The sequence below is a fragment of the Vulpes vulpes genome, chromosome 2, assembly GCF_048418805.1.
Source record: "Vulpes vulpes isolate BD-2025 chromosome 2, VulVul3, whole genome shotgun sequence".
Classification (NCBI taxonomy): Eukaryota; Metazoa; Chordata; class Mammalia; order Carnivora; family Canidae; genus Vulpes; species Vulpes vulpes.
Window position 1 is genome coordinate 92,380,219 of NC_132781.1, and position 5,052 is coordinate 92,385,270.

At 43.7% G+C, this 5,052-nt stretch overlaps 1 pseudogene; it reads left to right on the forward strand.

Moving 5' to 3' along the window:
* The first annotated feature begins 3,279 nt into the window (after positions 1-3,279).
* On the forward strand, positions 3,280-4,666 carry LOC112921511 (glyceraldehyde-3-phosphate dehydrogenase-like; annotated as a pseudogene).
* The last annotated feature ends 386 nt before the right edge of the window (positions 4,667-5,052 follow it).

Genomic DNA, 5,052 nt, shown 5'->3' on the forward strand with positions numbered 1-5,052 from the left:
TGGGGGTAGCAAATTTTGCTCCTCTTCATTGACCATAGTATGCAGCTCTTCTGTTTAATGCTGTGTCAGGTTTAGTAAATTTTGTTTGGTTGGAGCCACTGAGTTTATCAAGTAGAGGAAAATTAATTCTGTCCCAGAAGGTTTGATGCTACCCTTGAGGTTGTAGGCTGGAATCCAGTCCCACATGGTTCAATTTGCCCATAAGCAATACCCAGCCCCTAGAAGTTCTAGTCACAGGGAAGGATACACAGGGCCCATGTTCCTAAGCTTGGATGTCAGTGTATGAACCATGCCTACCCTCTCTCCTTACACATTCCAGTGATGCTTGTGACTTTTTATTTGGAGAATATCAAACATAAAGTTGAAAGAACTATGCAATAAACATCATGAATACTACCATTTAGATTCATCTTTGTGTCACTCCCGCCACCTGCCTCCCTCCTGAACCATTTAAAAGCCAGTTGCAGACACAGTAGCACTTATCCTTGCATACTTAAGAGTGACTCTCCTGACAGGGGTTAAGGAAAACTCGGGAATATCCATTTGGAGGTCAAAAAGCAGGGCTGATTTGGTTTCTACAATGTGAGATTTTAGAATCCTTCTTCACAAGCAGACTAGAAAGTGTTACAGTGAGCACGTTCTTGTGTAGTCAGAAAAACAAAGCAAAACAAAGACACAGATGTTGGCAGCTGGGTCAAAACCTGTAGGCTCTCAGTATTGCGTGGCCATTGAGCTCTTGGTGGGCCTAGGTGAGCCTGCTGCCGACACTAGGTGGCGGTGTTGGGCTACGTTCAGCCAAATCATCCCACCTGGTGAGAGTGCTCCCCAGAAAACTTCAGGGATGGAGCAGGACAATGGTTATGGCTTCAAAGTAAATGTTAGAACTGCAAGCAGACCCCAAAGAGACAAGAAGGGGCAAAATGCCTAGAGAACTTATTTTAATGAACACACACTTCTTTGGGGAGTTATATAGAGCGTTGTCTCTGGAGTCTGACCTACTGAATTCAAACCCTGATTTTTGTCCCTTCAGAATTGACCTGCCATGGACAATCAATATGACCCAGAGAAGGCTTGGTTTTGTTTTATACTACATAGGACTGTAGGGAGGGGTTAATGTGATGAAGCCTGGAAAGCCGTTAGCACAGAGTGGGACATGAAGCAAGTATACATGCCATGTTGCTTAGTCGATGTTGGCTTTATCCTCTTTTTTAAAAATAATTTAATTATATTAAATAATAAAAGTAATAAATAATAATTTAATTATTTTTAAAATTAAATTCAATTAATTAGCATATAGTGTATTATTAGTTTCAGAGGTAGAGGTCAGCGATTCATCAGTCTTACTTAACAGTGCTCATTCCATCATGTGCCCTCCTTGATGCTCATCACCTCCATCCCCCGCCCCTCCAGTGACCCTCAGTTTGTTTCCTAGACTTAAAAGTCTCTTCCCGTTTGTCTCCCTCTCTGATATCATTGTTATGTTTTTTCCTCTCTTCTTCTATGATCCTCTGTTTTGTTTCTTAAATTCCACATATGAATGAGATCATATGATAATTGTCTTTCTCTGACTTATTTACCTTAGCATAATATCATAATATCATAATATCCTCTAGTTCCATCCACATTATTGCAAATGGTGAGATTTAATTCTTTTTGATGGCTGAGTAATATTCCATTATGTATATGTATATATATACATATATATACCATGTCTTCTTTCTCCATCCATCTGTCAATGGATGTTGGCACTCTCCATAGTTTGGCTATTGTGGACATTGCTGCTATAAACATTGGGGTACAAGTGCCCCTTAGTAATCCTAAATACCCAATAGTAAATACCCAGTAGTAAATATCCAGTAGTGCAATTGTATCTTCGGGGTAAATACCCAGTAGTGCAATTGCTGGGTCATAGGGTAGCTCTGTTTTTAACTTTTGAGGAACCTCCATACTGTTTTCCGGAGTGGCTGCACCAGTTTGCATTCCCACCAACAGTGTAAGAGGGTTCTTCTTTCTCCACATCCCTGCCAACATCTGTCCTTTCCTGACTTGTTAATTTTAGCCATTCTGAAAGGTGTGAGGTGGTATCTCATTGTGGTTTTGATTTGTATTTTCCTGATGCCAAGTGATGTTGAGCATGTTTTCTTGTGTCTGTTGGCCATTTGTATGTCTTTTTTGGAGAGATATCTATTCATGTCTTCTGCCCATTTCTTGATTGGATTACTTGTTCTTTGGGTGTGGAGTTTGATTAGTTCTTTATAGATTTTGCATACTAGGCCTTTATCTGATGAGACATTTGCAAATATCTTCTCCCATTCTCTCAGTTGTCTTTTGACTTTGTCAACTATTTCCTTTGCTATGCAAAAGCTTTTTATCTTGATGAAGTTCCAGTAGGTCACTTTTGTCTTTGTACCCCTTGCCTTTGGTGATGTGTCTAGCAAAAAGTTGCTGCAGCCCAGGTCACAGAGGTTGCTGCCTGTGTTCTCCTCTAGGATTTTTATGCATTCCTATCTTACATTTAGGTCTTTCATCCATTTTGAATCTATTTTTGGGCACGGTGCAAGGAAATGGTCCAGTTTTATTCTTCATATGGCTGTCAAATTTTCCCAACACCATTTGTTGAAGAGACTGTCTTTTTTCCATTGGATATTCTTTCCTGCTTTATTGAAGATGAGTTGACCATAGAGTTGAGGGTCCATTTCTGGGTTCTCTATTCTGTTCCATTGATCTATGTGTCTGCTTTTGTGCTAGTACCACACTGTCTTAATGATCACAGCTTTGTGATACAGCTTGAAATCCTGGATTGTGATGCCCCCAGCTTTGGTTTTCTTTTTCAACATTCCTTTGACAATTTGGGGGTCTTTTCTGGTTCCACACAAATTTTAAGATTATTTATTCCAGCTATATGAGAAAAAGGTGAGGGTATTTTGATAGGGATTGCATTGAACGTATAGATTGCTTGAGGTAGCATAGACATTTTAACAATATTTGTTCTTCCAATCCATGAGCATGGAATATTTTTCCATTTCTTTGTGTCTTCCTCAATTTTTTTCGTAAGTGTTCTATAGTTTTTAGAGTACAGATCCTTTGCCTCTTTGGTTAGGTTTATTCCTAGGTATCTTATGGTTTTTGGTGCAATTGTAAATGAGATCGACTCTTTAATTTCTCTTTCCTCTGTCTCATCGTTAGCGTATAGAAATGCTACCGATGGCTCTCTGCTCCTCTCTGTTCAACAGATAGCTGCATCTTCTGGTGCAGTGCCAGACACATCCCTGATACATGATGGTGAATGTCGGAGTAAACAGATTTGGCCATATCGGGTGCCTAGCCACCAGGGCTGCTTTTAACTCTGGCAAAGTGGATATTGTCACCAACAATGATCCCCTTCATTGACCTCATCTACGTGGTGTACATGTTCCAGTATGATTCCACCCATGGCAAATTCCATGGCATGGTCAAGGCTGAGAATGGGAAAGTTGTCATCAATGGAAAATCCATCTCCATCTTCCAGGATTGAGATCCCGCCTACATCAAATGTGGTGATGCCGGTGCTGAGTATGTTGTGGAGTCCCCTGGGGTCTTCGGCACCATGGAGAAAGCTGAGGCTCACTTGAAGGGTGGGGCCAAGAGGGTCCTTTTTGCCCCTTCTGCTGATGCTTGCATGTTTGTGATGGGTGTGAGCCATGAAAAGTATGACAAATCCCTCAAGACTGTCAGCAATGTCTCCTGTACCACAAACGGCTTGGCTCCTCTGTCCAAGATCATCCATGACAACCTCAGCATCATGGAAGGACTTATGACCACCATCCATGGCATCACTGCCACTCAGAAGATCATGGATGGCGCCCCTGGGAAGCTCTGGCATGAGAGCCGAGGGGCTGCCCAGAACATCATCCCTACTTCCATTGGTGCCGCCAAGGCTCTGGGCAAGGTCATCCCTGAGCTGAATGGGAAGCTCATTGGCATGGCCTTTTGTGTCCCCACTCCCAACGTGTCAGTCGTGGATCTGATCTGCCTCCTGGAGAAAGCAGCCAAATACAATAACATCAAGACGGTGGTGAGGCAGGCATCAGAGGGCCCCATCAAAGGGATCCTGGGATACACTGAGGACAAGGTTGTCTCCTGAAGATTTTTTTTTTTTTTTTTAAGATTTTGGGCAGCCCTGGTGGCTCAGCGGTTTAGCACTGCCTTCAGCCCAGGGTGTGATCCTGGAGAACCAGGATCGAGTCCCATGTCGGGCTCCCTGCATGGAGCCTGCTTCTCCCTCTGCCTGTGTCTCTGCCTCTCTCTCTCTCTCTCTCTCTGCCTCTCATGAATAAATAAATAAAATCTTTTAGGCACAGAGAGAGAGGCAGAGACACAGGTAGAGGGAGAAGAAGGCTCCCTGCAGTGAGCCTGATGTGGGAACTTGATCCCAGGACTCCAAGATCACGACCTGAGCCAAAGGTGGATGCTCAACCACTAAACCACCCAGGTGTCCCTGTCTCCTGCAACTTTAATAGACACCCACTCTTCCACCTTCGATGCCAGGGCTGGCATTGCTCTCAATGACCACTTTGTCAAGCTCATTTCCTGGTATGACAATGAATTTGGCTATAGCAACTGGGTGGTGGACCTCATGGTCCACATGGCCTCCAAGGAGTAAGAGCCCCCTGGACCACCAGCCCCAGCAAGAGAGGGAAGAGAGAGACCTTCAACTGCTGGGGAGTCCCTGCCCCAACTTATCCCCCAACACACTGAGAATCTCCTGACCTCCAGTTTCCATCCCAGACTCCCTGAAGAAGGGGAGGGGCTTGGGAGCCCTACCTTGTCATGTACCATCAACTGATTTCTGTGCATGGATTTCATATCCTGCTGCTTTGCTGAATTCCTCTATGAGTCCTAGCAATGTTGGGGTGGAGTCTTTTGGGTTTTCCACATAGGACATCATGTCCTCTGCAAAGAGTGAGAGCTTGACTTCTTTCCTGATCCAGACACCTTTTTATTTCTTTTTGTTGTCTAATTGCTGAGGCTATTGAACAACAGTGATGAGAGTGGACCTCCCTGTCGTGTTCC